Source organism: Amblyomma maculatum, chromosome 3, assembly GCF_055883805.1.
Source record: "Amblyomma maculatum isolate TAMU_Amacu chromosome 3, ASM5588380v1, whole genome shotgun sequence".
In the NCBI taxonomy this organism is placed as follows: Eukaryota; Metazoa; Arthropoda; class Arachnida; order Ixodida; family Ixodidae; genus Amblyomma; species Amblyomma maculatum.
This window is the reverse complement of record NC_139346.1, coordinates 118,046,394-118,073,933: the sequence shown is the minus strand read 5'-3', so window position 1 is coordinate 118,073,933 and position 27,540 is coordinate 118,046,394. Positions and strand designations below refer to the sequence as shown.

The following is a 27,540-nucleotide window of genomic DNA, read 5'->3' as shown; positions in this document are numbered from 1 at the left end:
GTATTACCCAAATTACATGTGCCTAGGTTAACACGACTATGACAATGATTACGTTGCCAATACCTGGAAGTGAAGGCCCCCTAGAAACAATGCGAGGGACACACTACCCTCACCAGTTTTGAAGCAGGGAGAAGAGCACTATCTATTACAGAACTCAGTTTTGTGATAGTCGTCAAGCGCTGGATTCACCATTCGTTGTATGGTTCCATAATGCACCTGCGAAAACAGCTGTGCAACTGACGTCACCAGTGCTCGCAGCATACAGTCGGCGAACATTTTTCTGCTTTCAGTCGAACTGGTCACAGGTGCCATCTGCAACGTGCATTTATCGACGTGTCTGTTTATGTGTATTTTAGTTTTTAGAGGGTCTGCAATGCATAATGGCGTAACGATCCTTCGTACAAATATGTTCGGTTGTATGTTGAGAAAACCTGTGTGTTTAAAATTTCTGTACCATCTTTTTATTTCTCGCTTATATCATCTGCAGGTGCAGTGGTTGAGACATTGAATGCAGGTGGTAGGCAGCTTCGCGTGAAAGTTTTCTTTCTTTTTTCGCATCAGTCGACTACGTGGAACTCCCTTACTGAATGCTGAAAACTTGACTTGCTCCTCAGATCCGAATAACCACGGTGTTATATTCTGCCAAAGGCAACCGTGAATACAGGAAGAGTGTGCAGCCTTTTGAATAATTGATTTTTCTTATTAGTTGTTTCTTCCGGAAAGGTAAGTGTAATTTAGCGTACTTTTCGCTTTTAACTAACGGCATGTCCAGTGTACTTTTGTCAACTTTCATCACTACCGTTATCTCCGGGCTCCAAGCAGGCGTCAAAATGTATAACTATACCTTCGATGACTGATTTGGCAACGCGAATGGTCGAAGTGCATAAAAAGCACATTTTCATTGCACCCTCACGAATATTTTGAACTGTAGCTTTTTTTCCTGTTGTATATTTATTTTTGCGTGCTACCATTTCGTTATAACAAGAACGGTTTTCAAATCTAGGCTGTTGTGGACACGTTTTCAATATCTCAATTATGTCGCGCTAGCTGAAACACGGTTTTTTGAAGCAGTTTTGCACGTACGTTCCAAACAATATTCGTAAGTAACACGCTGAATGGTTCTTTGGAGTGGAAAGAAATGTCAGTTGCTGCTTCTTGCAGGAGCCTCATGCTTCTTGTGGTTCGTTTCATAGGTTTGTTGTGAGAGTCAACATCGCTCTCCTGGCATTAATCACTTTGAGCACGTGATTAATGACTTAGAGTGGTTATGCTATTGTCCAAATGGCATAATTATATAAGTGTGTGCTGTCGAAAAGCAGACGTCCTACGCCAACATCCGTCATCCTGCACTACTGTGGGAATTTAAAATATATATTTGTGCAGTGGCCAATGCAGCAGAGCCTCTCATAAACAAGCTTAAATAATACTCCTAAATTATTACTAATACCTCTGTCACACGAGCCGATTTAATGTCATTAGAATCGAATGTCATTCGATGCATCGAATCTCATTCGATTTCTTTTGGTGCTACACGGTAAAATATAATGTCATTCGCAAACGGTGAGAATTACGATCAGCTATAAAAAAATACTGCACTTAAGGAACATCAGTGCGCATAAACGGCTTTTGAAATCACTGCGTAATATTTTAAAGCTGATCAAACCATTTCTGTACGACATTTCAAGCGAAAAACATTGCGTTTGGCTGTGCTGTAGCACTTAAGCCATGAAAATCCAAGCCAAGTATCGAGCCACTCCCACATTTGATAAATGTAAACAAACAATATGGCTGAACACAGCGGACCGCAGATACACAGTGCGGAATCGCACGGAAACACGTAGAGCATGTAATTGACGTCGAAACTGTGAGAAGCTGAGTCACAATTTTAAATATTTCCGAGATACGGGGAGATGCGGCCGCCAAGAAACGAAGAGCCCAAAATGATCGTGAGGTGCTGCCATGACTGGACCACTGCTGTGACCGAGAGTAATGCCGTTCCGCGAAAGCTTGCAGTGCGAATAATGCTGCATCTAAATTAACAGGTTTTAAAGCAAAACTCTAGAAATATATATTTTTAATTTTAATGTGTGCAAAATATGTTGCTGCGTTACTTCTTTCTGCTGCGTATCTGGCATCAAGAGTACACATTCGGTTTGCGATCGAATGCGAATGAGTTCCCCAAACTCATTCGATGAAGAATGTCATTCGAAGCTAATGACATTACATTTTCTCGTGTAGCAGGGGAATAATGACAATACATGCTAATACCATTCGATACGAATGACATTAAATTTGCTGGTGTGACAGGGGTATAAGCCTACCATCGGCAATTATCATTTTTCTCTAAAGTTCATTTCGCGGGCTACAAGGCGGTGGTTTGTGGCATAGCATCCGCCTGGCATACGGAATGTATCAGGTTCGATTCTTGGTGCCGCCGGCTAACCACTGGTTTTTCAATGCATATAAGATTTCACCCGGCCTGTTGCTCTGCTCTTCTGGGATGAAATGCTTGCGGAGGGAGTCATAAAGAAACTTTCCCCCTTGGGTCCGGTATTTGTTCCCCCAGCGGACAACCATAAGTCCGCCGTGTTCGGCACAAGCCCGTAAGTGGCCTCTTTTTAAACCGAAGCGTAACCGTGCGATAGAGAATCGGCCTCGCCTTTAGATGGTACCAGGATCGATCTCTGGTGCAGCATGGTACCCACCGGTTTTTCAGTGGGTAGAATATTTCCCATGGACTGGTGTTCGGCTCTTCTGGTGGAAAAATTCTTGGGAAAGGGATCATGGCACCATGCATGGTAAATGAAAATAGGCTTCACGACAGCTAAAGTGGTTTTTGATTAGGGCGTCGCTGGCTGCTGAATGCTGCCAATAAGACAGTCATTGATCTTCCTGAACACCACTCTGTTCTGTCTATGCCTACGCTAGGAGCGTTTTAAACAACATTTGGTAGATTTATTACATAGCGTATTCTGCTTCAGATTCCCAAACCGTTTACTGTTGACACTGTGAGTTACGTTTCGTATGCCTCATATAAAATGTGGTTACTAGACCCAAATAACAATTGCTGTGCTTTATTAGACAACTCAAAATCTCGACAGCCCTTTCTAGGCAAAGGCACCTTGTAGGTGTTACCTGCGCAGATTCGAAAGTTTCACAATAGAAATTCGAGTGAATATAAAAGCAATCAGACCGAATCAGGTATCACCAAAACAGCTCCTCGGCAAATTGCGAGCAAACTTTAGCAGAGAAAGTACAACGCCTCTAAATTATTTCCGAACATACCCCCAGGATTTTGATTTGTTCAAGACTGATCAGTCTCTTTAATCGCATGTTAAGTAGACGTACAAGCCACTCTCAAAGGCGGCAACTAGTATATTATCTTTTTGTATGGCCAACTGAGCAAAGACAAAATAGTTTGCGGATAGACCCACTGCCGCACCGTTATATTCACTGCTAGGCTGTTCTAAAATGTTCCGCAGAAGCACACGACGTAGATACTGTGAAACAAAAATCCCATGTACCATCAAACACACGGCCACTGCCACTGAACCCTCACCGGATGCGGATTGTCTGTTGTGGTGAAATTTTCCCGTTGCACAGGAAGGCACTACTTCTTACTACGGGGCTACAGTGGCTGGCTTAGCAGCTATCCATAAAGAAGACAATTTTTTGGTCATGCAGATGATCCTGAAACAGCCACCTGTGCAGGCTCAAACATTGCAAAGTCAGTGAACGACGAGTAAACGATACGCACCTGTTACGTTGTTTTTGTAGTAACCTGTCGTTCTACGTCATCAAAAATCGATGTGCCAGAAGCTCAGAACTCTGAGCAGAGTGGGCTATAAATATGTTCAGGGACAATATAAATATATTGTCAGGCATGCGCACAGAAGACGAGAAGGAAGTGCAAAAAGAGGCTCTCCGGAATAGAGCAAGAAGAAGAAGAAGCTCACCATCTGTTAACACATCAGGTTAAGGTGCAGAATCACTCTGTAAATAAACCCTAACAGTGTGGTGGAAGGTGCTGCAAAGATCACCACGGATTCCTCTCTACCTCGTTCGAGCCGACGACTCGCTGGGCTTCCCCCTTTGGCCACCACAATGATGCAAGACGGCGACGGACGGCAGCCAGGTCCAGTGGCACCCGCATGGCAGCATTACCGTGAGCCGCGGACCTTTTCTGGCAAGGCTGGCGAAGATGTGGATGAGTGGCTCACCAATTACCAGCGGGTGAGCAAGTACAATCGCTGGGATGCCACTGCAATGCTGGCAAATGTTGTTTTTTTCATAGACTCTACAGCCGACGACTCGCTGGGCTTCCCCCATTGACCACCACAATGATCCAAGACGGCGACGCACGGCAGCCAGGTCCAGCGGCACCCGCATGGCAGCATTACCGTGAGCCGCGGACCTTTTCTGGCAAGGCTGGCGAAGATGTCGATGAGTGGCTCACCAATTACCAGTGGGTGAGCAAGTACAATCGCTGGGATATGCCACTGCAATGCTGGCAAATGTTGTTTTTTTCATAGACTCCACAGCCCTGACATGGTTTGAGAACCATGAAGCGTCTCTAACGAGCTGGGATCGTTTTCAAGAGGAGATTCGAAATTGTTTCGGGGATACCACGGCAAAACGGAAATGCGCTGAGCAGACTTTATTCCAGCAAGCCCAAGGGCCTGGTGAAACATGCACAATGTACATAGAAGAGGTCCTAAAACTCTACAAAGCGGTGAATCCGAGCATGTCTGACGAAGATAGAGTTGGCCACCTCTTAAAGGGCATCGCGGTGGACGTATATAACTTTTTAATTACAAAAGAAAACTTAGATTCTCCCGCGGCCGTGATCAAGCACTGTCGTACGTTCGAAACTTTGAAGCTGCGTCGCATAACCCCGAAATTCGGCCGTCTGCCTAACGTGACCACTGTTGCAAGCGTGGATTCTTACGAGCATTCACATGAGCCTCCGCATTTGGCCGACATGATTCGCCAAATTGTTTGTGATGAGCTCTCCCGCCATTAAGATGTGAACCGCAGTGCAATCGCCTGTGATAGCTGCTCCCTGCAGGCAGCTCCAATCGAGCGCTTTTCTTGGTGTTCTACCGCTCCTCCTCCCGTCCGTGACTACCGAAACGACTCATATGGCCCTGCTCCCCTAGCTCGTTTCCACTACAGGGCGCCACCTCCTCCGCAACAACCCCAGCGACTGGATTTTGCTGATTGCTGCGATCCTGTTACCGAGGGCTATTATTTGGACCGGGCTCGTGAACCACCCATCTGTTACCGCTGTGGTATGCTTGGCCACATATCCAGATTCTGCCGCCGCCGGAACCCGGCATCACGCTACCACCGCCAATGGACAAATCACCGTTCTACTGTGAGTCCAGAAGTCCGTGACCTGACCTATCCCCCTCCTTCGGGCTCCTACCGCTACGTACCACCACGCAACGACTCACCAGTTTCTGATCGCAGCCTGACTCCTCCTGCCCGCCGCTCCCGACAATCGCCTTCTCCCCGCCGTTCTTCTCCGCCACCGGGAAACTAGCGTGTGCGGCCGATGGAGGTGCGGTCGCCAGGTCATCGATATTGCCAATTCCTCTACCGCTAGTTATGCTAAAGAACCGCTTGGAAGTGTTAGTGGATGGTGTTTGTCTTATGGCCTTAGTGGATACGGGTGCTACAGTTTCCGTGATGAGCTTAGATTTTAAGAACCGTCTCAGCCGCAAAATTATGTTTGGCTGGGATAGAACTGTCATATTTCGAGGTGTAGGGGGAGAATCGTTGGTTCCGCTTGGTATTTGTTATGTAGATGTAGCGATGGCTGGACATGAGTTTAGAACTGAATATACGGTGCTCCCTCGCTCTACGCACGACGTTATTCTAGGACTTGACTTTTTACAGCAGTGTGGCGCAACTCTCAACTTCAATAGTGGCGAGATATCAATAAGCCCCAGCCTTCGATCGGCCCTCATAGAAGAATCGCCGCAGGCGGTCCAAGTGTTTTCTGTCTTCGAGGATACCGTCGCTCCGGCGATGTCCGCCATCTTCGTCCCAGTTGTGTCTTCGGGTGCGGTTCCCAATGCCTTCGACGCTCTGGTGGAACCCGCTATCCTTTCCGGTGCCAAAAAGAGTGTGTTGGTGCCCCGCAGCGTTGTTCGAGTGAACGAGGGCCGTGCCACGCTTTGGACTGTCAACCATACCAATGAACCTGCCGTATTGCCGCGTGGTTTGAAACTCGCCGACTTTGAAGAACGCCTTTCTATGCACATCGCCGCGTTCAATGACGGCGTTGCTCGTTCAACTAGACGTCCCGATCATGCTGATTCCCAGTTTAAGTCTATGATAAATGAATCGCTACCCACCAACGACCGGTGAATATTGATGGAGGTTCTTATGAAACATACGGACGTGTTCGACTTTGCTCGAGATCAGCCACCACCGATTCCGCCTTCCCGCACCCATCACATGATCGACACTGGATCTGCACACCCGATTAGACAGAAACCATACCGTGTTTCACCTTCAGAGCGTAAGATAATTGACGAACAGGTCCGTGATATGATGCAAACAGGAATAATTCAGGAATCATCTAGCCCATGGGCCGCCCCTGTGATTCTCGTGAAAAAGAAAGATGGCACATGGCGATTTTGTGTCGACTATCGCCGCCTCAATACTGTCACCAAGAAGGATGTTTGCCCGCTCCCGCGTGTTGATGATGCCATTGGCTGCCTCCATTCAGCTTCCTACTTTTCATCTGTTGATTTACGGTCCGGATACTGGCAGATACCGATGCATCCGAAAGACAAGGAGAAGACGGCATTCGTGACTCCCTATGGGTTATATGAATTTAACGTGATGCCTTTCGGCCTATGCAACGCTCCGGCTACCTTTGAAATATTTATGGACACTCTTTTGCGTGGTCTGAAGTGGCGAATTTGCATGTGTTACCTAGATGACGTAGTGATTTTCGGGAGGACCTTCGCCGAGCATAACAGCCGTTTAGCTGTGGGTTTAACTGCATGGAGAAAGCGGGTCTAGTGCTGAACTCTAAGAAGTGCCGCTTCGGTGAACGCCAGATCGTTGTGCTTGGGCATTTGGTTGACAAAGACGGTCTTAGGCCTGACCCACAGAAGATTGAAGCTGTCAGCTGCGTCTAAGAGCCCAAGTCTGTGAAAGAACTCAGGAGCTTCCTGGGACTTTGCTCTTACTTTCGACGCTTCATCCCTAAGTTTGCTGACGTAGCCTACCCCCTCACATGCCTCTTGCAGAAAGATATTCCTTTCAAATGGACTCCTGAATGGGATTCTGCGTTTCGCCAGCTCAAGTTTCTTCTTACCTCGCGGCCCATACTGCGTCATTTCAGCCCGACAGCGCCCACTGAACTCCACACTGACGCAAGTGGTATCGGCGTGGGTGCTGTGCTCATACAACGGCATGACGGAAACCAACACGTTGTCGCTTACGCAAGTCGCACACTTAGCAAGTCTGAACGCAACTATACCGTGACGGAGCAAGAGTGCCTTGCTGTTGTTTTTGGCGTAGAGCGGTTTCGCTCGTACCTTTACGGACGTTCCTTTACAGTCATCACCGATCATCATTCGCTTTGCTGGCTGGTGAATCTACGTGACCCCTGCGGTCGGTTGGCCCGCTGGGCATTACGCCTTCAGTTCAACTTTACAGTGTCGTACAAAAGTGGCCGCCAACACGCTGACGCTGACTGCCTCTCGCGGCTGCCTCTCGCAACTACCCTCTGCGATGACAACTTTGACGACTATCTTGCCGCCGTTTCCGTACAATTTCCGGATCTTGCTACTTTCCAGCGAGAACAACGAAAAGATCAAGACTTGGTATCACTTTTTGAAAAAGCTCGTGATCCGGCATCTGCTAACCCTTTCTGCATTCGCGATGGTTTGCTGTATCTTAAAATTACTCGTCTGGCGGTGCACGCTTTCTGCTAGTCGTTCCGGCTAGCCTCTATTCTTCTGTTCTACACTCTGTGCACGATGACGTTACAGCTGGGCAGTTGGGGTTTGCCAGGATTCTTACGCGCATTAAGGAACGTTTCTACTGGCCAAATATGCGTCGAACGACTAGCGTTACGTGAACTCCTGCGTGCAGTGCCAGCAGTTCAAGCTCCCCACGACTTCTCCGCCGGGCCACTTACATCCGGTGACACAACCGACCACACCATATGAGCAAGTGGGTGTTGACCTCATAGGCCCGTTTCCCCGCTCGTCCAAAGGCAATCGCTGGTTCATCGTGTGCGTTGATCACCTCACGCGTTACTGTGAAACTGCCGCCATCCCTTCCGCCACCGCCGCTGACGTCTCGTTCTTTCTTCTTCACGCTGTCGTCCTCCGTCATGGGCCTCCTCGTGTAATTATCAGTGACCAAGGCCGCCAGTTTACGGCAGATGTTGTGGAACAGCTTCTGCGCTATTGTACTTGCCAGTTGCGTCACTCTACGCCGTACCATCCCCAGACAAATGGCCTCGTCGAACGTACAAACCGGACACTGACAAACATGCTTGCGATGTATGTTGACTCGCGGCACAAGAACTGGGATGACGTGCTTCCTTTCATTACTTACGCCTATAACACCTCGAAGCATGAGACAACTTCTTATGGTCCATTTTTCCTCCTCTACGTCCGTCCGCCTCGACGTTCTCTTGACACCATTTTGCCATTCTCTCTCGACACCGAGCCGTCTGTTTCGAGCACCCTCTGCCGCGATGAAGAGGCTCGTCGGGTCGCCCGATTACGCAGTCTGGCCTCGCAAGACGCTCTAAGCAGCGCTACGATCGTGGGCATCAGGATGTCTCCTACCTTCCCGGCGACTTAGTGTGGCTCTGGACACCTCTCCGCAAGCGTGGTTTGTCCCAGAAGCTGTTGTCGCACTACACATGCCCGTTTATTGTGCTCAAACGCATCAATGAGTTGAATTACGTAGTGTCTCGCCAATGTTCCCACGGTCGCCCCTCTCGGAAAACACAGGTAGTTCATGTCGCAAGAATGAAGCGCTGCCACTTTCGCTCGGGACTCTGCCCAGGGGATTCGTCTGCGAAGGGGGAAATGTTAGGCATGCGCACAGAAGAGCAGAATGAAGTGCAAAAAAAGGCTCTCCGGAATAGAGGAAGAAGAAGAAGAAGCTCACCATCTGTTAGTTAGCACATCAGGCTAAGGTGCAGAATCACTCTGTAAATAAACCCTAAAAGTCTATATAAAATGTAGTGTGGTAATTTTCGTCTTCATAGCCACTGCCATGCATCGCGTGCTGGCGCGCTCGAGGACGAAGAAGTTGGTCGCTGCCATGCTGATTCGCCACGCCTGACGCTCCGCTGCGAGTTCCTCCGGAGCGGCTATATCCATCTGAATAAACACACCCCTACAATTGGTGGAGGTGCTGGGTGCGTTCCCATCCACCCTGGAACTTAGAAGCCGCACATTGACCTCTGCTTCCACCCATACCAACCACGGTACTGTGTTCTGGCGTTCTACGGCAACGTGATCCATGCCTTTTCAGTGGCACGGCTGACCAAGACGTCGACGACTGGTTTTCGGCGTATGAACATGTCAGCAGTTATAACAGATGGGACGACACTATCAAGCTAAGTAACGCAATCTTTTACCTGACCGACGTGGCGAACATCTGGTTTCGCAACCATGAGGCAGACCTGCCATCTTGGTCTGCATTTAAGAAGAATTTTGTGGAAGTGTTTGACCGCCCTGCAGTTTGAAAGCTCCGAGCAGAACAACGCTTGCGTGAGCGCACTCAGCATGCCGAAGAGTCATTCACAAGTTATATAGAGGACATCGTTGACCTGTGCAAACGTGTCGACCCACTAATGTCTGAAGCGGCTAAGATCGGACACATCTTGAAAGGTATCTCCGAGGACGCGAGTACGATGCTCTGGGTGAAAAATCCTGCCTCCGTCAGCGACGTGATTAAACTTTGCCAGAGCTACGACGAGCTTCGAGAGCAGCGCGCTTCTACTCGGCGGTCCGGTGTTAGAGACGACACCATCTCTACACTAGCACTGGGTGGTTCTACTTCATCAGAGGACAGCACTTTGATTCAACAGATCAAAGCCTTCGTTCGCGAAGAGGTCGCCCGCCAGCTATCCCTGGTCCCTCAAATACAAAACACTGGTCGCCTTGTTCCTGACATGGCTCCATCCTTGGCCCCTACCATACGGCGTGTCGTGCAAGACCACATCGCTGATGTCCTTCCGCCTAGCCCCGTGCTCCCGCCTAGCCCCGTGCTGCCGCCCAGCCCTGTGCAGGCGCAAGTAATGGCACCATTGACGTACGCCCAAGTTACAGCCAGGCCGCTAATTCCAACCGCAGCTGTTTCCTACCAGGCCGCCCCTTCCAACCATCCTTCACCTTTGCCTGGGTCGGCGTTCCATGTCCCTATTCTAAGGGTACGCCAACGCCCTACGAACCCTTGGTGCACCGCAGATAACCGGCCAATCTGCTACTCTGGCGGGCTGCCGGGCCATGTAGCCCGTCTTTGCCGCTAACGCCTTCCACCTTCTCGCCCTGACCACTGGAGCTACTCGTACGACGCCGACCAGCCCTTGCCGAGAACTCAACCCGGTTCCGACTTCGTTGCTCGGGACACTAAAACGTATACCTCTCGCCGATCATCTTCCCCTCGTCGCCGTTCACCATCACCGCTTCCCCGACGTTCTACCGGCGCTGTTGAGGGAAACTAACAGTCGCAGTTCCCGGGGCAAGAACTGCGCTTGGTTCAAACTGTTCAAGTCCTCCGTCTTCTCCCGCTAACGTAATACAAGTGTTCGTCGACGGTGTCGCAATGCTCGCTCTTGTTGACACGGGTGCTGCCATATCCGTCATCAGTGAATCTCTTTGCCGTCGTCTTCGCAAGGTGACCACCGCACTACCCGACTTTTCGCATCGCACCGCTTCATCCTAGCGCATTCATCCCTCAGCAGCGTGCACGGCCCGTGTTCTCATTGAAGACGTCTTATACACCATCGAGTTTATTGTACTGGCTCACTGCTCACACGACATTATCCTGGGCTACGATTTCGTTTCCACTCATCGTGCCGTTATTGACTGCGCCCGCGCGGAAGTTGCCTTTTTTCCTGTGTGTCATATTGTCTTGTGTGACGTCCCTACCCGGTCTGTAAAACTCCTTGTCGCCAATGACACAGACATTCCTCCATTTTCTTCTGCCCTCTTTCCACTCTCCTGTGAAAGTGTTACTACTTCGACTGTCTTCTTCACACCGTCCGATGCCGCTTCACGCCATCCGTGCCTCCTGCTTCCATTTGCTGTTCTCAAGTTCGAAGAAGGTCTTAGTGCAATATATGTATGGAATCCATTTTCGTGCCCATCCCTCCTGCTACGCGGCGAGTGTCTCGGTCGTATTGAAGAACTTGATCCTGCGCGGGTAAATACTCTTCCTGCCACGCCTACTTCATTAGACGTTAATGTTCTCAGCTCTTGCGATATAGCGACCGCTTCGACACTACCCGATGTTATTCAACAAGCTATTCACGCAGATCTTCCACCCGCGCAACGCGATCAACTCTCCGCCCTTCTACGCAGCTTCACTTCTGCCTTCGACCTTCCTCACACTGCTCTGGGTCGCACGTCTGTCATTACGCACACAATCGACACTGGTACAAACGCACCTTTACGACAGCGTCCTTACCGCGTGTCGGCCTCTGAGCGCCAAGTCATTGATGATAACGTGGACGATATGCTTCGCCGAGGCGTCATACAGCCATCAAACAGTCCATGGGCTTCTACGGTTGTTTTGGTCACCAAGAAAGATGGTTCCATCCGGTTTTGCATCGAATACCATAGGCTAAACAAGATCACGCGCAAAGACGTCTATCCTCTGCCACGAATCGACGACGCCTTGGACTGTTTACAGGGAGCCGAGTATTTCTCCTCTTTGGATTTGCGCTCTGGCTACTGGCAGGTGCCGATGGCTGACGATGACCGCTCGAAAACTGCCTTTATAACACCTGATGGCTTATACGGGTTCAACGTTATGCCCTTTGGCCGTTGCAATGCCCCGGCTACTTTCGAGCGCCTGATGGACACTGTTCTTCGTGGACTCAAGTGGCAGACCTGTCTTTGTTATCTGGACGACATTGTAGTTTTTTCTACCAACTTTTCATCTCACCTTCTCCGCCTAAAGGATGTCCTCACGTGTCTCGCCGACGCTGGGCTTCAGTTGAATTCGAAGAAGTGCCACTTTGCCGCTCGAAAACTCACAATTTTAGGCCACGTAGTTTCTAAGGACGGCATTCTTCCCGACCCCACCAAACTTCGCGCAGTTGCAGAATTTCCGAAGCCAACCTCCCTGAAGCAGCTCCGGAGCTTTATAGGCCTTTGCTCCTACTTTAGATGTTTCATCATGACCTTCGCCTCTATCATCGCTCCTCTGACCCAGCTCCTTGCCGGCAGCTCCGACCTTTCAGCCTGGACTCTGGCCTGCGATAAAGCCTTCGACACTTTACGCCGCCTTTCGGTTTCGCCTCCCATTCTACGCCACTTTGATCCGACTGCGCCTACGGAGATTCACACTGACGGCAGCGGTATTGGGCTTGGTGCCGTCCTTACCCAAAGTAAGCCTGGTTACAGCGAGTGTGTTGTGGCATACGCCAGCAGAACATTGACGAAAGCAGTGTCCAATTATTCAGTCACAGAAAGGGAATGTTTGGCCATTACTTGGGCCGTCGGAAAATTTCGTCCCTATGTGTATGGCCGACCACTTTATGTTGTGACCGATCACCACGCGTTGTGCTGGCTGGCCTCTCTGAAAGACCCATCCGGTCGCCTTGCTCGCTGGGCTCTCCGTCTCCAGGAGTATGACATCCATGTCATTTATCGATCATGTCCTAAGCATATGGACGCGGATGCTCTTTCCCGCTCGCCATTGCCTAGTGATACCTCGTCTGAGCACTTCTGTGCTTACGATTTGTCGACGCTTTCCACTGTCGACATGGTTACCGAGCAGCGAAATGATCCGTGAATCAGTGCACTTTTTCATTTTCTTTCAAGTCCTACTCCCGGTCATTCATCTAAAGCGCTCGTTCGGCAAGCCCACCACTTCTTTATTCGTGACGGTCTCCTCTATCGCCGCAATTATTTGCTTGATGGACGGAAGTGGCTTCTAGTTATCCCGCGTCATCTCCGCGCCGACATTTGTGCTGCGTACCATGGTGACCCACAGTGTGCCCACGGTGGCGTATTGAAAACCTACACGCGCCTACGTCTGCGATTTTATTGGCGTGGAATGTACCGCTTTCTACGACATTTTGTGCGCGCTTGCGAATCTTGCCAATGCCGAAAAACTCCACAGAAGTCCCATGTGTCGTTGCAGCCGTTACCCTGCCCTGCTCGTCCGTTTGACTGTGGCCCTCTTCCTACTACTTCCACTGGAAACCGGTGGATTATCGTGCCAGTAGACCATCTTACTCGCTGCACTGAAACATCACCGTTACCCTCTGCCTCCGCAAGAGACGTTGCTTTGTTCCTTCTCAACAACTTGATTCTTCGCCACGGGACTCCGAAGGAACTGCTCAGTGACCGCGGACGCGTTTTCTTGTCTGAAGCTCTTGAGGCACTACTGAAAGAATGCCGCATCGTTCACCGCACCGCAACTTCTTCCCACCCTCAGACGAATGGCCTGACCGGGCGCTTCAACCGTACTCGGAGTGACATGCTGGCAATGTAGGTCAACGACGCTCATTCCAACTGGGACCAAGTTCTTCCCTTCGTAACCTGCGCGTACAATACTGCGATACAAACCACCACTGGATTCTGAACCTTCTTTCTTCTTTACGAACGCGAGCCAACCTGTACAATGGACGCGCTCTTTCCCTACCGCCCTAATGTCTCTGAATCGACACCACTCTCGGACGCAGCCCAGTACGCAGAAGAATCCCGTAAGCTCGCCCGTTCGCTTACAACGGAAAACCAGTGGCAACAAAAACACCACCGCGACACCTGCGAGCCTTCTACATATGCACCTAACTGCCTGGTATGGCTCTGGGTCCCTGCCACAACCACCGGCCTTTCAAAGAAGCTTCTTGTTCGATATCATGGTCCATACCGAGTCCTCCAACAAACATCTCCTGTCAACTACGTAGTTGAGCCTGTTACGCCCTCTGCGGACTTGCGTCGCCGTGGACGCGAAACAGTTCATGTCAATTCAATCAAGCCATACTACGATCCGTCTGTTCTGTCGGCTCCATAAGTCGCCAGGATGGCTCCTTCTCTACCCGGGGGGAGAATGTAGTGCGGTAATTTTTGTCTTCATAGCCACTGCCATGCATCGCGTGCTGGCGCGCTCGAGGACGAAGAAGTTGGTCGCTGCCGTGCTGATTCGCCACGCCTGACGCTCCGCTGCGAGTTCCTCCTGAGCGGCTATATCCATCTGAATAAACACACCCCTACAATATATATATATATATACATATATATATATATATATATGTATATATATATATATATATATATATATATATATATATATATATATATATATATTGTCACCAACACAAGTAGCAAGCAGCACAACAACCGAGCTGGCCCTTTTTAATCAAGCGAAAAACTCGAGAGAGACGAGGATGACGCTATAGTGTACTAAAAACGCTTAGCCACGTGCCAAGACATTCGGTCACTTGGTGGCGCCAGAAGATGGTCAGCGGTGTGTTATTGCCCCCTTCCAAGGGGCATCGACCCGATGCCGCAAGCGTAGGGGAATAGTAGAAAAGCAGGACAAGTTATACGGGAAAGTCTCTGGCTCTGGTTTGGACAATGAAATGTTTTACCGATTGTAATATGGATTCATTGTGGCAACGTGAACTATTTCAGATTTCGGCTGCCGAGAGGAGCGTAAAGTGCCTTGTGGTAGCACCTCGTAGTCCACCGCGCTGAGGCGGCGGAGCACCTCGTAAGGTCCAAAGTATCGCCGCGGAAGCTTTTCAGAGCGCCCTCGCAACCGTATTGGGCTCCATACCCAGACTTGGTCGCCGGGCGTGTAAGTCACCTCTTGGTGTCGCAGGTTGTAGCGCTGGGCGTCGTGTACTTTTTGGTGCCGAATTCGCTGTCGGGCAAGCTGGCGTGCAGCTTCAGCGTCACGAAAAAATTGGTCAGCCCCCCCCCCCCCCCCGACAGCGGAGGGAGCAGAATCTGGAAGGAGCATGGCATCCAGCGTAGTCAAGGGTTCGCGTCCATGAGCCAAATGAAATGCAGTGAAGCGTGTTGTTTCCTGGAGTGCAGTGTTGTATGCGAACGTGATGTATGGCAGAATTCAGTCCCAGTTCCCATGATCGTCTACATACATAGAAATCATATCGGCAATTGTCTTGTTAAGCCGCTCAGCCAGTCCATTAGTTTGAGGATGATAGGCTGTTTTGCGGTGGGTGTTGCCACTGAGTCGAAGTACCTCACTCGTGAGTGCCGACGTAAACGAGGTTCCGTTTTTCATTAAGACGCCTGTTGGCATACCATGATGGAGTACAATGTTGTGAATGAAGAAATGCGCAACTGCGGTACCACGGGGAATGGCCTTGGCCTCACAGTAGCGGCTGAGGTAGTCAGTGGCAATCGCTATATACCTGTTACCCATGGAGAACTTCGGAAATGGGACCAGTAAGTCCATGCCGACCTGTTGAAATGGGAATTGCGGGGGATCGATAGGCTGTAAGAGCCCAGCTGGTTTATTGGGTGGTGCTTTCCGCCGCTGGCACTCACGGCAGGTACGGACGTAGCGGTGCACAACGGCAACTAGCCTGGGCCAGTAGTACTTTTGGCGTATCCGGGCCAGTGTGCTAGAAAACCGGATCTGGCCGGGAGAAAGGTCATCGTGGCACGCACGAAGAACTTCGTCATGTAGCATTGTGGGTACTACAAGCAGATAAGCAGTTTCTGTTGGAACGTAGTTCTTCTTCTAGAGCACACCATCGCGCAGGCAAAATGACGACAGTCCGCGCCTGAAGAGCTGAGGAGGAGATGACACGGTTCCTTCGAGGTATTCAATGAGGGGCAAAAGTTCAGAGTCAGCCCGATGCTTTCGGGATAAGGTAGACGTCTGCGATAACACCGAGGAAAACGGAATCGTCGTCGGAGCCGTCCGCGTGGCAGGGCGTGGTACAGACAGAGTGTAGTTGAGTCTAATTGGAGTAGACTCCCCGCACCACTGCGGTCAGCATCACGATTGTAACGTCAAATTCTTGCAACCGAAGGCTCCATCGAGCAAGCCGACCCGATGGATCTTTCAGGTTTGCCAGCCAACACAGAGAGTGATGGTTGCTTACGACACGAAACGGACGACCGTACAAGTACGGACGAAATTTCATGACTGCCCACACAGCAGCGAGGCACTCCTTTTCGGTAGTTGAATAATTAACTTCGGAACGGGACAAAGTGCGACTGGCGTAAGCAATGACACGTTCTGCACCGTCCTGCCACTCAACAAAGACCGCACCGAGACCAACGTTACTGGCATCCGTGTGCAGTTCCGTGTCGGCCTCTTCGTCGAAGTGGCCAAGTATTGGCGTACATTGGAGACGGGACCTGAGTTCCGTGAAAGCGTGTTCCTGGTCGGGGCCCCAAAAGAACGGCTCGGCGTCTTTTGTCAGGCGGGTCAGAGGATCAGCGATCTTGAAGAAATTGTTAACAAAGCGACGATATTACACGCAGAGGCCGAGAAATCGACGCAAGCTTCGTTTATCCGCTGGTTTGGGGAATGAAGAAATGGCGGCCGTCTTCTCTGGGTCTGGGCTAACACCTCGAGCGCTGACACTGTGGCCGAGAAATTTCAGCTCGTTAAAAGCAAAGTGGCATTTTTCGGGTTTTAGAGAGAGACCGGCAGATCGGATGGCCTCGAAGACAGCGCGCAAACGTTTCAGGTGCTCGTAGAACGTGTCCGAGAAAATCACAACGTCGTCGAGATATACGAGGCATGACTGCCACTTCAGACTAGAGAGTACAGTGTCCATCATTCGCTGAAATGTGGCAGGGGCCCAACACAGACCAAACGGGAGCACTTTAAATTCATACAGAACCGTCCGGCGTAATAAAAGCGGTCTTCTCACGGTCTCGCTCGTCAACCTTTATTTGCCAATATCCACTGCGGAGGTCAAGGGAAGAAAAGTAAGTGGCATGGCGAAGGCGATCGAGGGAATCGTCTATGCGTGGCAAGGGGTACACATCCTTTTTCATGACGTTGTTGAGGCATCTGTAATCTACGCAGAAACTCAAGGTTCCATCCTTCTTCTCGACGACGACAACATGCGAAGACCAGGGGCTCGTCGACGATTGGATAACGTCGTCCTGGAGCATTTCTGTTACTCGGCGGCGGATGGCATCACGTTCTTTTGAAGACACCCGATAAGGACGCTGACATAGTGGACGTTGGTCATCGGCAACTATAATTAGGTGCTTCGTTAGTGGCGTCTGTCGGATCTTGGAGGTTGATGCAAAACAATCGCGGCATGAATTGACAAGATTCTCTATGCAGCGTTTCTCACCGGGCAAGAGGTGCGGGTTCACATCAGTCTGAATGGCTGTAGGCGTCGCATTGTCGAGGTCTGACGTGTTGGATAAAGCGTACTGGCCTGTACATTCTCCAAGTTCTTCAAAATAAGCGACCGTCGTGTTCGCCGTCAAATGTTGGGGTTCACATGTGAAGTTTGTCACTAGCACTTTGGCTTGGCCACGGTCAAGTTCGACAAGGCCCCGAGCTACACAAACTTGTCGAGTTAGAAGCAGTGACATGTTAGCTTCAGCAATGCCACGCGTGCCGTAGCTGTGATCACATTCGACTGTGACGAACTTGCTCGCACGCGGAGGGACCGTTATGTGGTCGTCACAGACGCGCAACATCGTTTTCCGTTTTCCGGAAGTCCGTGTTGCTATCAACGGCTCGCTTGATTGAAAACGATACCATGAGCTGCTCCCGAAGGTCTATAACAGCACCATACTCTTGCAGAAAATCCATGCCGAGAATCAGATCTTTGCAGCACTCTTGTAATACGGCAAATGTGCCAGTGAAAGTAAAACTGCAAATCTCTGTGTGGCAAGTGCACATGCCAATCGGCGTCATTACATGACCACCGGCGGTACGCATCATTGGCCCAGACCAAGGCGTCAGAACCTTACGGAGTGCCGTGGCTAGCTGGCTGCTCATGACGGAGAAATCGGTGCCGGTATCCACAACTGCGGTCACATCACAACTGTCGGCGGTTACAAAAATTTCCCCGGAAACAATGCGTTCGCAGCACGTCGGTAAGTTCATCGGATTGGGCCGTCGCGTCCAATCGTCGGGTGGAGGCTGTTTAATCTGAATCGTAGCGGCGGCCCCACCCCCGGAGGTCGCCGTGTTTAGTTTTCCCGGTGAGGGGACGTGCCTCTGAATTGCCCAGAGGAGGAGTACCGACTGGGCGAAGCAAAACGCTTCGAAGATGTCGATCGCGACTGCCGTTGTGGTGACGTTGGCTGCATCTCGTTAGCAGCCAGGTACTCCTCAATCTCCTGTGGTTTTTCGCCATAGCGGGGTCGAGGCGCATCTGGTTGAAATCCTCTCAAGCCTATTCTCCGGTATGGGCAATTGCGAAGAATGTGACCAGGCTCGCCGCAGTGATAACAGAGCGGCTGTCTGTTGGGCGTGCGCCACAAGTGCGCCTTGCTGATAGCGGGACGCTGGTATATTTGCGGCTCGACGGGGCGCGTGTAGCAAGGCGGTGGTCGACAACGGGACGGAATGGATCTGGCTCGGGGGCAGGTCGACGTAAGACATCACTATAAGTCATGACGCATGGCTCCGGTTGTGGTGCTGGTGGTGGTGGTTGCTGCACCGCTCGCCGAATTTCATCACGGATGACGTCCACGGTAGAATAATTCTTTCCAGAGGGAGCATTCAAGTGGAGATTTTGCAGCTCTTCGCGGACAATGCTCCTCACAGGCTCCCGCAATGCCTCGTCCCTGGCTGCTGGCACGGACGCGCAGCAGGGTATGGCCGCTACGCTTCCTGGCGGCCGTATTGGGTACTCCGTTCCTGCAGGGAACGCTCCATGGTGGTAGCTTCTCTCGCGAAATCTTCGACAGTTCTTGGCGGGTCGCGAATGAGGCCAGCGAACAACTGCTCCTTCACCCCGCGCATGAGATGCCGTGCCTTCGTTGCCTCAGGCATGGTAGGGTCGGCCCGATTGAAAAGCCGCGTCATGTCCTCGACAAGCATGGCCACACTCTCATTTGACTGTTGAGACCTTGAACGAATTGCAATCTCTGCGTTTTCTTTGCGCGCACTCGAGCTGAATGTTGTAAGCAACTCACGACCAAAGGCTGCCCAGTTGACAAAGGACGCCTCGTGGTTCTCAAACCACGTCTTGGCCGAGTCTTGCAGCGCGAAGTACACATTCATTAGCTTCCGCTCGTCGTCCCATTGGTTAAATGCAGTCACACGGTCAAAACTGGCCAACCAGTCTTCCACATCCTCTAACCGGTCACCATGAAATGGCGGTGATCGCGGTGCGAGAAGGACGAACGGTGGGGCGTTGCTGGAAGGCTGACTTGTCTGGCTGCTCGTCATGGATGTCATGGTTCGTAGCGGGGTGGATAGCGGTTCAAACTCATGTTGTAGGCCTCGGAGGCGACGGCTGACTTTATGGACAGGAGTCGCGTCCACGCGTTGATGAGCAGCGGCACTGACGTCTTCGGGGGCAACGTACATGGGATCTTATCCTGCACAATCCACCAAATGTCCCCAAAACACGTAGCAAGCAGCCCAACAACCGAGCTGGCCCTTTTTAATCCAGCGAAAAACTCGAGAGAGACGAGGATGACGCTTAGCCACGTGCCAAGACATTCGGCCACTTGGTGGCGCCAGAAGATGGTCAGCCGTGTATCAATATATATATATATATATATATATATAAATATATATATATATATATATATATATATATATATATATATATATATATATATATATATATATATATATATATATATATATATATATATATATATATATATATATATAACCTATTGAATATTGCCGCAATGCAATATTGTCACGTAGGGGGGACAAGGCCGTTGACACCAAAAGAAGACACAGGCTTGATGGTACTGACATTAACTCTTTATTGAGCTGACTTGCGCCCGCAAAAGAAGTAAGCAACTCGGCGGCAGCGATAGCAACAGACGTGCTCGTCGATCGTCGAACAAACGAATGCCCGTCACACTCGTCAACGCTCAATTTAAAGGCTGCTCAGAGCAATCTAGATAACGTGGCTAACTGCTACCAGCACAACCTGGAACATTGTAGAAACATACGCATGTGATCGGAATCTTCGAGACAGATCTCGGCGCATCGTTCGCAACAAAGAAGATCATAACGCGTCGTATCGCGACAACTAGCATGAACAAACCTGGGAAACAAAATTAATACGCTTGCCAGGATAACAGTGATAAGCCCGCATGCCGGCGGCTGTTAAAAAAGAACGAGTACAGTTTTAAAGGTTTCGCGGCAATATTTATAGCCATATGCAGTCTAGAAACAATGACAGTTAGCTTGGCTCCGCAAAACTGTTAATATCTAATATCAGGCGTCAGCGTCCAAACAATGAGGGTAGAATGGAAGCGCTTCAGGAGGAAAATCGGGTGTGCGAACAATAGTGCAAACCAACTGATACAATTCAGTAATTAAGTTAGGAATTCGGTCGCCACTTTCTAAACTCGACAAGTGTGTTCTTCCCATACAAAAGTTCTGTTTCTACTGAGTGTAGCCAGGTAGCCCATTCATCCTCGACATAGTTACCTTTGCGGCCACGAATATGTTTGAAGAATGCGGCCGAGACAGTTAAGAATGGATAAGTGTCGGAATGAGAAAATCGTGAGTGAAGTGGTTTTGTGGGAAACCTTTGAGACGTATCCGAGTGTTTTTCTTCTGATACTGCATACGGCTTGTTTATGTGGCTGCTCATTGGAAGTAAACGGCCGTGCTTTTTACGGCATCAGGGAGAATAAGCCTCGTTTGAAGAATTTGAGGTGCATAGGTCACTGGTTTTAGTCCCTTGTCACGTATCCTCTTGCAGCTGCATACTAAATGTCACGAGAAAAGATATTACGCTATCAGGCATGCAAATAATAGACGCCAACAGTAAGTGAGGCTGGCGATACCTTAGTACACTAATATATAAATTTCCGGCTATTGACATGAATTAGCACTATATTTAGTACCGCAAAGGTGTATGGAAAACAGTTGCATCTCAGTTTCATTAAAAGGTAAGGAAGACATCATCGGTTCGAATCTCGGTGACGAGCTAGCATCTAACTTTACTACCAGAGGTATGATATTTGCAACTTGGAATAGTACAGCACCAATCGATACGCAGTATGATTAATGGTTGAATTTCACCCTCAATGGAAACGTCGGCAAGACTTCCGTAAAATCGAGGTACACCGATTCTGAATATATAGAAAGGAACGACATGAATATCTCGCCTGAAAGAGTCATCTCTTCAGAAGCGGGTAGGTCTTTCACAAGATTTTGTAATCATAGCTTTTGCGTCATATGAGTACACACATTCTTGACGCATTTTAGGGCCATTTATCGTAGATAACGCCGGCGGCCTTTAACAAAATCAGATCGTTAAAGTTTTCTGCTTGAAAACAGCCGTGTACCATTTCTCACCTCATATAATGCTTTCCGCTAGCGGAGTGACATATATTTGATGTGCAGCGCGAGAACTCGTAACGAGGAATATGTAAGGCTTTTTTTTTTTAAGTCGTCTTCATGCCCGAGCATTCTCTACAGCTTTAATCTGAGTTTTTTTTTTTTTTTTCAACCATTGTTGACATATGAGACACTGGTAGGAAATATTCTAGCTGCGGTCAAATCTCTGCTCTCGGTTCCTGTAGCAGTCAGGATATTAGGGTACTCCTCTTGATAATCATACGCAGCAGTAACATGCTGGCGCGCTGTCGGCTATATCGCGTGGTCCTTCTCAAGACCAGTAAATTAAAAAACAAGGTTTTAGCTTGTACGGCTGCCGTCTCACGGCGCGTGGCGTTGAACGTTGAAAATCACCGCAGGACTTCTGAATGCTTGGTACAAACTAGTGATTTTCTTGCGTCATCGGACGTGGTCCAAACGAGCGCGGGAGGCATTTATAGGTCAGATTTGGCAGGCAAGAGCGAGTAGCGCATGATAATCACTATTGACACCCATTATGTGCCTATAAACTTTTGTTTTCTGAACAATGAGAGTTAAAAAATATCACTGGTGTTTGCTACTTGCAGTCACGCGATGGTGCTTTTTATTCAATTTGAAGACGAGCGAAACATGACCGTTTGTTACTTTGTGGCACTTCAAAAGAACAGGTTCACATGCGCGAAACCCTGCCTAGTACTGTGTAAAAAGTTACACTACAACTGAAAAAGGGGGCGATGTCATATATTAGGATTAAGCCTTCAATGGGAGAGGATAAAAACTACATAAAATATATTTTCGCCTGTAATCACAGTCTTCCTAATTCAGATATCTAGCCCAGACTAAGTCTGTAAGCCGGGAAAGAGAAGGGACAGCCAGTGTTCATGTGAGGGTGTTTAGAGATTGCGGATAGGTGGATGGCACTTGTGTATGCTATCGTATTGCACGATTATGCAGCAGAGAATGATACTCACATGCTAAAATTACGCAATAAATGTATTCGGGTGGAGGGCCTTGCACGTCGGTTTTATTGGAGGGCAGGGACATGGACATAAATATTGGACGCAAAAATGCTAGCAGTGTTTGTCATCCAGACTCTAATTCGCTTGGAACAAGGTTCTACGAGGTCTTGTGTCAGCAATCTTTCTTTGTGCGCCTTGGAACTGGACAAGGAATGATTTCAGGAGAAAAAAGTATCAAGCTCCTAATTTCTTGTTCGAGTATTCATCTCTTAAGCAAAAGCCACTGGCAGATAGCGTAGCTGCTATTCGAGTATTCATCTCTTAAGCAAAAGCCACTGGCAGATAGCGTAGCTGCTACCCACTGCTGTTGAATGCTTGTAACGAAAATGATTTGCTTTGTGATCACTGACAGCCAGAGGTCAAGGCCAGGTGAAATGTTCAACTGCAGATGGTTATTTACTTTACTCCTGGCACATACATTCGTTATCATGGCACTTGGTGAGTATATTTTGCACCTAAATTACATTCTACTAAAACACCGTAGTGATAAATAGCAAAGCGATTTCAGTCGTTTTCGCTTCAGAAATTTTCAGCTAATGATTCTTTACAACCAGAACGCTGCTCCCGATTCTGAGTCCTGCTTTACATACAGCATTCCAGTCCTTTCCAACAGCAAAAACTGTTGTGTGGTGCAAATGTGTGATCGAGAATTCTACGCATACCATGTGTATAGAATAAGGAGGGCAGACTCTACGACCCCTCTACACTGCGTTTAATCCCCGGCTGTCTTCCCTGATTGTTAACATCGCAACATCGGGCTCAGTCACTTCCGCGCGCACTGAGTCTGAGTCAGACGCACTGTCTGACGTCTGAATTTAATAACGTCTGAATCCCCGGCTGTCTTCCCTGATTGTTAACATCGCAACATCGGGCTCAGTCACTTCCGCGCGCACTGAGTCCAAAACTTCTTCAACCTTAGATTTCCAGTCGCAGATTCCTGCGAAAATCTGCAACAGCGTGTGCCACCGAATGGTAACCCAACATTAAAAAACGGTGGAGTGTCCTAGCCTATGTGAAACGATATCTGTGCTTTTGGCGGTAGCGCGGCGTAGTCTACAGCTCTTTTTCCATTGACCAAAGTGAATTATTAGCTCAGCCTGCTTACCTAAGGTCAAAAACTGGCCTCAAGCGCAGAGCTTTAATAGAGAACTGAGTGCCTGAAATGTCCGTACCTAGGAACCACTCACAGTTTAATTTACCCTCTACTGGAGACATGAACCTACTGGAGCATATCTATCGGCCAATGCACACGCAAAGCCCCATAGGAGACACCACTCAAAACGAAAACCGACTACGTTCTTGGAGATGCTTTTTGAAATGTTGGAGCAGCCCTGCTTTCACATGGGAGCTTTTCATTCTTCGTCACACCGTCATCTTGTGAGGATGGTGTGACAAAGCAGCATTATGTAAATGGTACCTCCAGGCCAATATTTCAATCACCTGTTTTCCACAATAACGTCTGAATTTAAAGTTCGTTTTAAATAGACCCACATTTTTATTAAACAACAGTAGTAGATTTACTATAAGAATAATTCACTAGTATTTAATACTTTAAAGGGAGAATAATTGCGCAGCCAAGGCTCTAATACCCTAGATCAACAAGCCGCAGTTAGTTTGAATGGGCTATGCACTGTCTTTCTTTAAAATAAGGTTAATATTGCTAGAACACTCGACATACCGATTAGAACAATTCCTACGGAAACTACTTTTTCACTCTCTCCAGAGGTCTCAGCGATCGGTAACAATTAACGCAAAGCAAATTATTCTAATGTATTCTGTTATGGACAAACTGTGCGCCAAGGTGTGAATACTAATGATCTTTTAAAGTATACAATAAAGAAAGAAAAGTAATGGTTCGCCCGCGGTATGCCTTTCGCTTTTTTTTCTCGGTTTCAAAACATGTCTATTTTGCACTGCCTGTGGTGAACATCGCAAGCGCTACACGTCTAAAACACTTTTGCTTATGATTGAATTTCAAATATAGATTTCAGTGTATTTTCGGTTTTCACTGGCAGAAAGAAAACGTCGAGATTTAAATATAAGGAACTAATTAACTTGTGGTAAGCATTTTGAATATGTGTATGAGTGCTTTCTAATGAGTTTTAACCCTAAATGTTTAGGCATACTAAAAGACTTAAATTTCTACTGTTACATCTGTTACAACTTCATCTGCAAATTAGTAAGGCGCTTTGATGGCTCGTCTACATTGTGTTCTAAAGCCATGCCGTTTTATTGCACTGTTATAGGTGAAACTATAGTGATTGATGGGGGGTCTTCTGACTCCACAAACGTCGTCGTTCCATCGTCGGGCTCATCTTCTACTATCGTCATACAACAAGAGCCACCAAAAGGTAGGTGTGCAAGTAATGAGCATTTATAAGAAGCGTCTCAATTGAACAAAGTTTCCTACCAGCACTGGCCTCTTTTTTCCCTCTTCAACTTCACAGCGCACTTTCTTGATACGATATGCAGCCAGGTGCAGCGTACCTGTGGCAAACATGGGTGTGCACATTTCAAAGATGAAAGGCTTAGTTCTGACGTTAATGAGAAGATCGTCCCTGACCTGCGCAATTTTCAGCCCTTCACTATGCCCTTGAGATGTGCATTGAAACCAATGATGCTTTCCACAAGATGATTAGCTATAATTTACACTGCTTTTACATCCTATAACTTTTACCTTCCTTAAAATAAGCACCCATGTAACAATGGAAGGAGTAGCGACTGAAAAAGCTCGTTATCATTTCTTTAGAAGACATAAAAAGCTTTTCAGGCCTTACATTACTTACCAGTCTGTTAGCATCGAAGAAGAAAGTCCACGTGAAATTTAAATGGAGATAAGGCAGGAAGATGCGATTATGCAAAACACGAATCATTCAAAGAAGGGGCTGAGGCAAAGAATCACTGCGATAGCCAACGTTTCGACAAGAGGACTTTTCTTTGTGCTGGCTCAAAATGAGGAAATTTGGGGACGACTCTTCCCAACCTTGGTTCATTTCGGTTTCCTTAGCGTCAGTATCATCTTTACATTAAATAGCACGCGGAAAATTACTAAATCAATTCGTATTTTCGATGGCGCAGACAATGTCACAACCGCTTGGTAAAATGTAGTTTCTTCACACAAAAAAATACGAGCTTGACGTTGTCAAGCAAATCACTGTATACGCATTACATTTAAGGTAATGCTGTCGGATGTTAACCTTTTGTCACTTTAAGGAGCTTTCTGCTCTTTTTTTTTTAATGTAATTAAAAAATACAAAGAAATGGCATAATGATGCTAATAAATTTTTACTGCACAAAAGTCGAGCATTATATCTTTGTTAATGCATCTGCATTTAGCTTTAAGCTCGAATATCATTATCCGAATAAGGACTAGATATGTTTTTATTTATATCTACCAGCATCGAAACGGGTATTTCATTTTAAGCCTGGCACAACAATTCGGCCGTTCACCCACTTCTCTTTCTCAGCTTTTAATACAAAACCATTTCCTTATGTCATGATTTGCGCCACCAGATAATATCGACAGAGTTCATGGCGCAACCTCTCATCAAACGTGTCCGCATGAGCTTACTTAACGTCAGGCATCGAATCACTGTATTTCAGTGTCTCAGCCGAGCGCACTAAATAGCACTCTACGCCGAACTCTTGCCAACGCGTCCGTAATTGTCCTCGTTTAGCGTAAGGACGCTGGACAGCGTCGAGGGAACTGAACAGTAAAAGCATTTATGAAATGAAAGGAAATAAATAAAAATAAACAATGAAACATAGGAAAAAGTTTAAAAAGGGCGATAATTATTTTCTTTCGTATTTTAACCCCTAAACAGAAAGAAGTGCAACCCTGGTATTTTTTGTTGATTTCGTGACCAATGCTGTCTATCTGTTTTTGTTTCTAGTGGTCGTCGTGAAAAAAGAGTCGCCCATCGTCATTCAAGTAAAATGATCCATATCGGCCGCCAATTCTGGCGCAGAAACAGTTCAAACCCCAGCGGGCCAGCCGTGCAGGCGAACTACCAGCTTCCAAGTTGGGCACCAAGGACTGCTAACAGTGCATATTGGATCATGTGCCTTCAGAAAAGCACCACCATTTTTATGGCACGCCAGTTCAGCGTCTTTAGGGCATACCTCTAAATGACAAACTTTCATAGCATTATGAAAAGGTATTGTTATCTTATATTTTCGAATGCTTATCTTATTACAACCGGTCTGGATCCGTTATACCTAATAGGGAGTATTGTATTTTGAGCTTACTGCAAGCTGTAACGAAATGACGACGTTGAAAGATGACAATAAGCAATGCCACGAGTTCTTCTCCTGTAAAAATATTAACCCTCTTCCAAACATAGGTAATGATTTATATAAACATGTAATAAGAGAGTTTCGAAAGTTGGGATCACGTGCTGCACTATAATGTGCGAGCCCAGTGTGTAAGCGTAATGTGAGATGCCCAAGTACCGAATAATTTAGAAATAAAATACACTGCAATGATTAAGACTAAGCCCAGCCACGTTATAAACTCGACCGTCGTGTAAAAAATGAACAAGACAACGCTGCAAAGTATGACACGTTTCAAACATGAAATTCGAATGTCATTGATCCCGTATATTCTATGCCGAAGAATGCATTTGTTTTGCATTACGTTCCATTTTACTCCACATTATGAGTAACCTTTTATGTTCAGTAATATGTCAGATTAAATAGACAACAGTGTAACCTCGGTTTACTGGTCCCATATGAGGATTACTCCACCATATTCCCACTATATGATTTACATCTTGTAATCAAGGTACTTGTCCTTCCCTTCAAGTGATAATAA

The 27,540-nt window shown here is 48.0% G+C and overlaps 1 long non-coding RNA gene across 1 annotated transcript; it reads left to right on the top strand.

The window, feature by feature from the left end:
• Positions 1 to 584: 584 nt before the first annotated feature.
• Positions 585 to 27,540, top strand: LOC146195803 (uncharacterized). The gene is made up of 4 exons (XR_014705592.1): positions 585 to 723; positions 23,080 to 23,165; positions 24,974 to 25,078; positions 26,621 to 27,540. It is a non-coding gene; the product is annotated as an uncharacterized LOC146195803 (long non-coding RNA).